An 11,501-nucleotide genomic window follows, 5' to 3' on the forward strand; every position below is an offset into this window, starting at 1 on the left:
AGTTGAGTTTCTGGTCAATGGTAACCCCCGGGATGTTGATAGCGGGGGAATCAGTGATGGTAACACCATTGAATGTCAAGGATTGTTGGATAAATTCTCTCATCCTGAAAATGGTCATTGCATTTGTGTGCACAAATATTGCTTGCCACTTGTCAGCCCAAACCTCAATATTGTCCAGATCTTGACGTATTTAGGCACAGGTTGCTTCAATACCTGAGTCACGAAAGGTGCTGAACATTGTGCAATCATCAGCAAACATCCCCGCTTCTGACCTTATGACAGAGGGAAGGTCATTGATGAAGCAGCTGAAGATGGTTGGGCCTAGGACTCTACCCTGAGGATCTCCTGTAACGAGGTTCTGTGAAGGTGAAAGTCATTGCTGTCCATCAAACCATTGTTCCCTCATTAGAATGAGACAATTTGAGTTGAAGCTGAGGGTCCCTATGCCTCAGCTGAGGAATGAGGTTGAGATGTTAATGCCTTGGTGGGGAACTCAACCAGTACAGGAACTAACTCGGTAATGCTGGTGTCACTCTGCGTCACTGACAAGCTGTCCAGCCAACTGAGCTCACTGACATCACCAACCTCAAACAACCACTACCATCTTCCTTTGTGCAAGTTATGACTCTGACCCATGTAGTCCTTCACCAACCCCTGCTACCCCCCCCCCCCCCCAATTTCCCATTAGCTCTGGTCTTCCTGATGCTACACTCTCCTGGCAGTGGTGTAATGGATAACGGGCTTGACTTTGGATCAGATGATTGTAGGTTCGAGGTCGACCTAGGTTGAGTGGACGTTGTTACTTCAGGGTGGCACGGTGGCTGTGGTTAGCACTGCTGCCTCACAGCACCAGGGACCTGGGTTTGATTCCAGCCTCAGGTGACTGTCTGTGTGGGGTTTGCACATTCTCCCCGTGTCCATGTGGATTTCCTCCGGGTGCTCTGGTTTCCTCCCACAGTCCAAAGATGTACGGGTCAGGTGAATTGGCCGTGCTAAAGTGCCCATCGTGTTCAGGAATGTATAGGCTAGGTGCGTAGGTCAGGGGATATAGGGTAGGGGGAATGGGTCTGGGTGGGTTACTCATCAGAGGGTTGGTGTGGATTTGTTGGGCTGAAGGGCCTGTTCCCACACGGTATGATAAACTCAGTCAAATGTGGCCTTGATGTCAAGGGCTGGTCACTCTCACCAAGGCTGGAATAAGACCTTGAAGAATATGGTCTCCACTCAGTGTCCTGGCCAATATTTATTTAACTCTCAACAAATCCATGTCATCTCTGAGAATGTGGTAGGACCTGGATATGTGCACATTGGCAATTGCTGCATTACTCAGTCTCAGTAAGATCAGACTTGGGTACCGTTAAAGTCGAGGTTAATCAATTCCTGACAACCAGCAACGTGAAAGGTTTTGGGTAGACAGTGGGTGAACTGCTCGAGCAGCCATGTATTAAATGGCACTACAGAGGCAATGGGCTGAATGGCCTTCTCCTGTTCCTTTGTTCCTGAAAAATAATAGTAGCTACACTTCAAAAATGCAGCTCAATGACAGAAAGAGTTGGAAATAAGAGAGTTGCTGAAAGTTAGAAAATTCTTTCATCAACCTAGCATCTAATCTTCCTGCATCAGACTCTTCCTGGGAGAGAGACAGGGAGAAAGACAGACAGAGAGAGACAGACAGAGAAAGCCAGACAGAGGGAGAGGGAGAGAGAGAGACAGACAGACAGAGAGAGACAGACAGACAGAGACAGAGATAGATAGATAGATAGATAGAGAGAGAGAGAGAGAGACACAAACAGAGGGAAAGGGAGAGAGACAGAGAGAGAGAGAGAGAGAGTGAGTGCACGAGAACATCTAGTGAGAAGTGAGTGTGCGTGAGCCTGGAAGTAAGACTTGCATCTCCGAAGCACCTTTGCCGACGAGAGGACAGCCAGGTTGCACACAGCAAGATCCAATAAAACAGCAATATTAAAGCACAGTTTGTGGTTTTTATTGCTGTGGGTACAAATTATACAAAGCTGTGGAAGTATCCGGATGTGTGAAAGGGTTTGGGATGGTGAACAGGGGGTGGTTACATACACCGGTTGGTGGATCAGGAAAGGAGGGTGGGGGTCAAGACAGAGGGTGGAACTTGCTGTGCCTGACAAAGGACCCACCCTTTGGTCACAAACCGAGGGAGATATCTGCATGTCGCTTCTGGGGCGGTTCCTCAATCCTGACCAACATCAGGTCTCCCCTGGGATTGGGAGCCCAGTTGGAGGAAATGGAAATGGAAATGCCACCTGAGAGGTGTCAGCCAACCAGAGACTGACAGTTCACTGTGGTTGGCAATGCCAGCGGGAGCAGGAGTTGCCGATATTCACCACGATTCAGGAGTGGAAGTGGCAGGACTGCAGATAATCAGTCTGATCCATTGGCTGTGGAATCATTTATCCCTGTCTACCGTTTCCAATTCTGGTCTCCCTCCAATGGGAAAGATGTTGTTAAACCTGACTGTGTTCAGAAAAGATTTACAAGGATGTTGCCAAGGTTGGAGGGGTTGAGCTATAGGGAGAGGCTGAATATGCTGGGGCTGTTTTCTCTGGAGGGTCAGAGGCTGAGGGGTGACCTTATAGAGGTTTATAAAATCATGAGGGGCATGGATAGGGTAAATAGACAAAGTCTTTTCCCTGGGGTGGGGGAGTCCAGAACTAGAGGGCATAGGTTTAGGGTGAGAGGGGAAAGATTTAAAATGGACATGAGGGGCAACTTTTTCACACCGGGAGTGGTACATGTATGGGATGAGGAAATGGTGGAGGCTGGTACGATGACAACATTTAAAAGGTATCAAGATGGGTATATGAATAGGAAGGGTTTAGAGGGATATGAGCCCAGCAATGGCAAATGGGACAAGATTAATTTTGGATATCTGGTCAGCATGGACAAGTTAGACTGAAGGTTCTATTTCTGTGCTGCACATCTCGATGACACTCTGTACTGCTTATATTGTGCATGCGAGTAGTCTTATTGTGACAGTATTGTGGCTATAAGGGGCATATTTTGTCCTGTTTGTTTAATGAAGAAAGGTTGAGACAGAGGTGAGGCTTTGGGTTTTTTTTCCAAGTTGGAACAATAGAAGCAGCCTGAATGGGTGGAGTCCAGTTCCCACAGAATTCAGATGGACAGGAAAAGATTGTTTAAGTATATTTTAAAAATGAGGGAGGCCAAAATAAGGATGGCACGGAGGCTCAATGGTTAGCACTGCTGCTTCACAACGCCAGGGACCCAGGTTCAATTCCAGCCTCAGTCTGTGTGGAGTTTGCACATTCGCCCTCTGTCTGTGTGTGTTTCCTCCCACAATCCAAAGATATGCAGGCCAGGTGAATTGGCCATTGGAAATTGCCTGTAGTGTTAGGTGCATTAGTCAGGGGTAAATACAGGGGAATGGGTCTGGATGGGATACTCTTCAAAGGGTCGTTGTGGACTTGCTTGGCTAGAGGGCCTGTTCCCACACTGTAGGGATGCTGATTTTCTTTTTTAAAAGAAGTTACCATAGACCCTGTATAGAGCAAGGCTGTGAAAAAATAATGGACAATAAGAAACTAGCAGAGGTATTTAAGAAATAGGTTGTATCAGCCCGCATGGTACAAGACACTAGTGATATTCCAGAAGCATTAAGTGATCAAGGGGCAAAAGAGGGGCAGGAAATAACTATCACTAGACAAAAAGGGCTAGGAACCTGGACCTGGGTGGATTGCATCCCAGGATATTAAAAGGAAGGAGCTGCAGAGATAATGGATGCATTTGTAGTCATAGAGTTGTACAGCACAGACACAGACCCTTTGGTCCATCCAGTCCATGGTGACCGTAATCCCAAACTAAACTAATCCCATCTGCCTGCTCCTGGCCCATAACCCTCCAAACCTTTCCTGTTCATGTTCTTAGTCGAGAGTGTGGTGCTGGTCAGGCAGTATCCTCGGACTCGCAGTCCTTACTTTCTCCTATTCATGCACTTATCCAAAAATCTCTTAAATATTGTAATTGTACCCACATACATCACTTCCTCAGGAAGTTCATTCCACACGCCAACCACCCTCTGTGTAAAGAAATTTGCCCCTCGTACCTGTTTTAAATCAATCTGCTGTCACCTCAAAAACATGCCACTGACTCTTGAAACCCCCATCCAAGGGAAAGGACAGCTACCATTATCTATATTATATATTATCGATATTATCTATCACCCTATCTATATCCCTCATGTAGTAATCTTTCAGAAATCCTTAGATTATAGGAAAGTCCTAGTGGATTTGAAAACTGCCAATGTTATATCCTTATTCGAAAGGGAAGGAAATCAAAGTTTGTGAGAAGATATGTAGCTTGGGTGCTCGTTGTTGTGGTTCTGTTCGCCGAGCTGGGAATTTGTGTTGCAGACGTTTCGTCCCCTGTCTAGGTGACATCCTCAGTGCTTGGGAGCCTCCTGTGAAGCGCTTTTGTGATGTTTCCTCCGGTGTTTATAGTGGTTTGAATCTGCCGCTTCCGGTTGTCAGTTCCAGCTGTCCGCTGTAGTGGCCGGTATATTGGGTCCAGGTCGATGTGCTTATTAATTGAATCTGTGGATGAGTGCCATGCCTCTAGGAATTCCCTGGCTGTTCTCTGTTTGGCTTGTCCTATAATAGTAGTGTTGTCCCAGTCGAATTCATGTTGTTTGTCATCTGCGTGTGTGGCTACTAAGGATAGCTGGTCGTGTCGTTTCGTAGTACAAAATCCCATGCAAGGACTGCACAAAATACAACATAGGACAAACAGGAAGACAGCTAACGATCCGCATCCATGAACACCAACTAGCCACGAAACGACACGACCAGCTATCCTTAGTAGCCACACACGCAGATGACAAGCAACATGAATTCGACTGGACAACACTACTATTATAGGACAAGCCAAACAGAGAACAGCCAGGGAATTCCTAGACTCAAAAAGTTAACTCTCTGTTTCTCTCTCTTCAGCTGCTGCCAGACCTGCTGAGTTTAATTAGTATTCACTGTGTTGGTTTCAGATTTCCAGCATCCGCAGTATTTTGCCTTAATTTGAAATTTCATTGAATTCTTTGAGGAGGTAACAAGCATGATTAATGAAAGGAAACCGGTGGAACTGATATATTTGGATTTCCAAAAAGCATTTGACAAGGTACCGTATGTTTAGATTAGGTTAGATTTCCTACAGTGTGGAAACAGGCCCTTCGGCCCAACAAGTCCACACTGACCCTCCAAAGAGTAACCCACCCAGACCCATTCCCTATATTTACCCCTGACTAATGCACCTAACACTATGGACAATTTAGAATGGCCAATTCACCTGACCTGCACAGCTTTGGACTGTGGGAGGAAACTCACGCAGACACGGGGAGAATATGCAAACGCCACACAGATGGTTGCCAGAGGCTGGAATTGAACCTGGGACCCTGGCGCTGTGAGGCAGCAGTGCTAACCACTATGCCACCCAATGTTGGGCGGGTTAATAAGACCCCATTGTTTTGAGGGTAGCATACTAACATGGATAGAGGATTGGCTGACTAACAGAAGATGGAGAGCTGGGATAAGAGAGGATGATGACTTGGAACTAGTGGATTAGGGATTAGTGCAGGGGCCACAATTATCTACAATAAATGTAAATGATTTTGATGAGAAAGTGAATGTACTGTTGCCCAAGTCTGCAGGTGACACAAAATAGGTGGGAAAGCAAGTTGTGAGGATGACACAAAGACGCTGCTGAAGATTATAGACAGGTTAAGTGAGCGAGCAAAAACCTCGCAGGTGGAGTACAATGTGGAAAAACGTGAGGATATGCACTTTGGTGGGAAGAATAGAGGAGCGGAATATTATTTAAATGGATAAAGGCTGCAGAAAGCTATGGAACACAGAGGGATTCGGGGATCATCATCCACGAATCCTACCATCCAAATCCAGTGGATAATAGGGAAGGCAAAGGGATTTTGGCCTTTAATTCTAACGTTTCAGACATAGATGAGGAATTTCTTCTCTCAGAGAGGAGTGAATCTGTGGAGTTGTTAACCACAGAGGGCTGGCGAGGCTGGGTCACTGAAGTATATTCAGGGCTGACACAGACAAATTTTAATCAGGAAGGGAATCAAGCGTTTATGGGGAAAATAAATTATTTGAAAATCTGAAACAAAATCAGAAATTGTTGGAGAAACTCAGCAGGCCCATGGAGACAAAGCAGAATCTGGGAAGACAGAAGCAGAGTTAACGTTTTGAGACCAGTGATCCTTCTTGAAGTATTAACTCTGCCTTCTCTCCATAGACCTGCTGAGTTTCTCCAGCAATTTCCAAGTTTGCGCCAGTATAATATGACCGGAATGTTGCTCTAATTGATGTTCACATCCCACAAAGATCAGATTCATGTTGAGATAGATACCCAGCAGTTTATAAACAATACCAACTATTCACATTGCTATATCACAGATTTGCATGTGTAATTACTGTCTAACATGACTGACTGAACGTACTATGCTGAGTGTGACTGAGGTGAGGTGGATATATGGAATGCCACCATGTTGTGATGCCCTGTAATTATCTTAAAGATACACTGTTGTCTGGTCTGGAATCCAAGCCATAAATGACAACTTCACCTTCTCGCTTTAACATGTATATCTAAAGGCGTAGAAACAATCAATCTATGATGAGTTGGTGGACACGGTGACATGAGCCAATCTTGTTTGCATCCAGTTATAGTGACCTGGTGGTGTAGCGTCACTCTGCAACATGCTGTCTGTCAGCAGGGAAGGATAGGGGTCGTTTATTGAGAGGAATGGCTGTTAGGCAAAAGTGGGGACTGCAGATGCTGGAAATCAGAGCCTAGATTAGAGTGCTGCTGGAAAAGCGCAGCAGGTCAGGCAGCATCCGAGGAGCAGGAAAATCAACGTTTCGGGCAAAAGCCTTTCATCAGGAATAGAGGCAGTGAGCCTGGAGTGTGGAGAGATAAATGGGAGGGGGTGGGACTGGGGAGAAGGTAGCAAAGAGTACAATAGGTGAATGGGGGTGGGGATGGAGGTGATAGGTCAGAGAGGAGGGCGGAGTGGATAGGTGGGAAGGAAGATAGGCAGGTTATTGTCTAGCCTTATACTTTCAGAATCTGAGGCTTCAGCTTCTGGCTGTACTTATGTTCTTTGTTCTATGTTTTCAGCGTGCTTGACCATTGCTCATTACAGTGTTAAATGACCCAGGCTGGACATAGCAACTATTAGCTAAAAACAATGACTGCAGATGCTGGAAACCAGATTCTGGATTAGTGGTGCTGGAAGAGCACAGCAGTTCAGGCAGCATCCGAGGAGCAGTAAAATCGACATTTCGGGCATAAGCCCTTCATCAGGAGAAAGAGGAGGAAAACTTCTTCAAGGCAAAGTTAAATATCACACAACACCAGGTTATAGTCCAACAGGTTTAATTGGAAGCACTAGCTTTCGGAGCGACGCTCCTTCATCAGGTGATAGGTCATCACTATCACCTGACGAAGGAGCGTCGCTCCGAAAGCTAGTGCTTCCAATTAAACCTGTTGGACTGTAACCTGGTGTTGTGTGATTTTTAACTTTGTACACCCCAGTCCAACACCGGCATCTCCGAATCATTCTTCAAGGCAGGCATCCTTTAGCTCGTATGGTCATATGAATATCTCGAGTCCATACACTGTTGGGATAACTGTCAAAAAACTTCTTGCAATTTTTTTCCTTTCTTTCCAACAATTATTTTAAAATCATTCATGGGAGATGGGCATTTCTGAGGAGGCCAGCATTTATTACCCATCCCTAATTTCCCAGAGGGCAGTCTGGAATCACATGTGGGAGACAAAAAAAAATGCAGATGTTGGAATCCAAAGTTGACAGGCAGGAGGCTGGAAGAACACAGCAAGCCAAGCGGCATCAGGAGGTGGAGAAGTCAACATTTCGGGTGTAGAGGGGTTATTGTTATCACAGTCAGGATTGTTGCTAACGAATGCAAGCTCAGTTGAACCAATCTCTCCTTATTGGACAATTCTGATAACAGCCCCCTCATGATCCTCCGCTGAGTTCCCAGATTAGAAATGGGTTCCATTCCCCAGTAAGTCTGTCTTTGTACACAAGTCGGAACAATATACAATATAAGCAGACATTCCCACGTTGGATCTTTAGAATTAATAGGAGTAGACCATGAGAGCGGTGGGAATGTGTGACCAAGGGGAGGGACGAGGTGATACGTTATTTTAGGGAGCACTGGATAGACATAGATGAAAGAGAAAGGAGTAAAACGACAGGTCAAAAGGGTGAGGTGAAGAAGGGGAGCGAGAGACTCACGTGGAGCATAAACATCAGCTGAGTGTACAAGGGCCGAATGGCCTGACTCCAGTCTGGAAAGGACTAGGTTGTGTTTAACAGGATCATCGCAGGGTTAGGGTCAGGGTCAGGGTCAGGGTCAGTGTTAGGGTTAAGTTTAGGATCAGGCTTAGGGTCAGGGTCAGGGTTAAGTTTAGGATCAGGCTTAGGGTCAGGGTCAGGGTCAGGGTTAGGTAGGGTCAGGGTTAGCATTAAGTTTAGGATCAGGGTTAGCATTATGTTGAGGATCAGAGTGAGGGTTAGGGTCAGGGTTAAGTTTAGGATCAGGGTTGGGTCAGGATTAGGGTTAGGGTTAAGTTTAGGGTCAGGGTTTGGGTTAGGGTTAGGTTTAAGTTTAGGACCAGGGTTAGGGTCAGGGTTAGCATTAGGTTGAGGATCAGAGTTAGGGTTAGGGTCAGGGTTAGGGTTAAGGTCAGGGTCAGGGTTAGGCTTAGGGTTAGGTTGAGGATCAGAATCAGGGTTAGAGTTGGGTTTAGGGTCAGGGTTAGGTTAGGTTTAGGGTCAGGGTCAGGGTGCAAACTCGAGCTCTGTCACAGTCCGACATCATGGATGTGACGAAAGGCAAATGCAGTGGTGGGGTGCGGAATCTATGAATAGCATTTATGTTGAGGATCAGAGTGAGGGTTAGGGTCAGGGTTAAGTTTAGGATCAGGGTTGGGTCAGGGTTAGGGTTAGCATTAAGTTTAGGGTCAGGGTTTGGGTTAGGGTTAGGTTTAAGTTTAGGACCAGGGTTAGGGTCAGGGTTAGCATTAGGTTGAGGATCAGAGTTAGGGTTAGGGTCAGGGTTAGGGTTAAGGTCAGGGTCAGGGTTAGGCTTAGGGTTAGGTTGAGGATCAGAATCAGGGTTAGAGTTGGGTTTAGGGTCAGGGTTAGGTTAGGTTTAGGGTCAGGGTCAGGGTGCAAACTCGAGCTCTGTCACAGTCCGACATCATGGATGTGACGAAAGGCAAATGCAGTGGTGGGGTGCGGAATCTATGAATAGCGTTAGGGGTTGGGTTTGGCCTGTGCAGCTCTGATGGCTACAGAGGGCCTCGCTGGGACCACACCCAGCATTTCCCGTTTCTTTCACTTCTGACCACAGACAAAATTCTATTGAAGGGTGATCACCTAAAGTAATAATCACTCATTCAGTTACTGGGGTCGGCAGTTTCAATATCCTGCTCCCAACCATCTTTAGCTGCTTCATCAATGACCTTCCCGCCTTCATAAGGTCAGACGTGGGCATGTTCACCGATGATTGCACAGTGTGCAGCACCATTCGCGACTCCTCAGATACTGAAGCAATTCATGTTCAAACGAAACAAGATCTGGACAGTGTCCAGGGTTGGGCTGACAAGTGTCAAATAACATTCATGCCACACAAGTGCCAGGCAATAATCATCTTAAATAAAAGACAACCTAACTACTGCCCCTTGACATTCAAAGGTCACTATTACCCCACTATCAACATCTTGAGGATTATCATTGACCAGAAACTCAACTGGACTCACCACATAAACACAGCGGCAGGTCAGAGGCTAGGAACATTGTGGTGAGTAACTCATCTCCTCACTTCCCAAAGTCTGTCCACCATCTACAGGACACAAGTCAGGAGTGTGATGGAATACTCCCCACTTGCCTGGATGGGTGCGGCTCCAACAACACTCAAGAAGCTCAACACCATCCAGGATAAAGCAGCCGCTTGATTGGCACCATATCCACAAACATCCACTCCCTCCACCACTGACATTCACCAAGATCCTCAGACAGCACCTTCGAAACCCACAGTCACTTCTATCTAGAAGGACAAGAGCAGCAGGTATATGGGAACACCACTCCCTACAAGATCTCCTCCAAATTCTGACCTAGAAATATATCATCGTTCCTTCACTGTCACTGGGTTAAATCCTGGAATTCCCTCCCTAAGGTCATTGTGGGTCTCCCTTTAGTACATGGACTGCAGCGGTTCAAGAAGACAGCTCACCCCCACAGTTTCAAGCGGCAACTAGGGACAGGCCCAGTCAGTGACTATAAGATGTAAGAACAAGTTCTTTCAGCCCATCCAGTCTGCTCCATCATTGGATCGTGACTGAGATGTTTCTCAACCCCCATTCTCCTGCCTCTGTGTTAAATACGCTCCGTGACTTGGCCTCCACAGCCCTCTGCAGCAGTGAGTTCCCCACATTCCCCACTCTCTGGTTGAAAAAATTCCTCCTTATCTCAGTTCTAAAGGGTTGTCCCTTCACTCTGAGGCTGTGCCCTTGAGTCCATGTCCCTCCTACCAATGGAAACATCTCCCCCATATCCACTCTATCCAGGCCTCTGAGTATTCTGTAAGCTTCAATCAGACCTCCCTCATCCTTCTAACCTCCATCGAGTACAGACCCAGAGTCCTCAACCACTCCTCATACGACAAGCCCCTCCTGCCCGGGGTCATTCTTGTAAAACCTCCTCTGGATCCCCCTCCCAGGCCAGCACAGTCTTCCTTAGACACAGGGAACAAACTGCTCACAGTATTCCAAATGCAGTCTGACCAGAGCCTTATACAGCCTCAGCATTACACCTCCGCTTTTGTATTCTAGTCCTCTTGAAATGAGTATTAACATTTCATTTGCCTTCCTAATTACCAGCTGAACCTGCATGTTAACCTGAAGAGAATTCTGACCTAGGACTCCCAAGTCCCTTTGTGCTTCAGATTTCCAAAGCCTTTCCCCATTTAGAAATAAGTCTGTCTCTACTCTTCCTACCAAAGTAGGTAACCTCATACTTTCCCACACTGTATTCTCTCTGCCACTTTGCTCACTCTCCTCGTCTGTCAAAGTCCTTTTGCAGCCTCCCCGCTTCCTCAACACTATCTGCTCCTCCACCTACCTTTGGATCATCTACAAATCTAGCAACAATGCCCTCAGTTCCTTCGTCTAAATGGTTAATGTATAATTTTTTTTTAGATTAGATTCCCTACAGTGCAGAAACAGGCCCTTTGGCCCAACCAGTCCACACCGACCCTCCCAAGAGTAACCCATCCAGACCCATTTCCCTCTGACTAATGCAGCTAACACTACAGGCAATTTATCATGGCCAATTCACCAGACCTGCACATCTTTGGACTGTGGGAGGAAACCCACGTAGACACAGGGAGAATGTGCAAACTCCACACAGAGAG

General features: G+C 46.5%; 1 protein-coding gene across 1 annotated transcript in view; it reads right to left on the reverse strand.

Annotated features, from left to right (window-relative positions):
- LOC122551951 (receptor-type tyrosine-protein phosphatase-like N) overlaps nt 1-11,501 on the reverse strand; it is a 139,158-nt gene that overhangs the window by 121,141 nt on the left and 6,516 nt on the right. The window lies entirely within an intron of this gene.

This window comes from Chiloscyllium plagiosum, chromosome 7, assembly GCF_004010195.1.
Source record: "Chiloscyllium plagiosum isolate BGI_BamShark_2017 chromosome 7, ASM401019v2, whole genome shotgun sequence".
NCBI classification, from domain to species: domain Eukaryota; kingdom Metazoa; phylum Chordata; class Chondrichthyes; order Orectolobiformes; family Hemiscylliidae; genus Chiloscyllium; species Chiloscyllium plagiosum.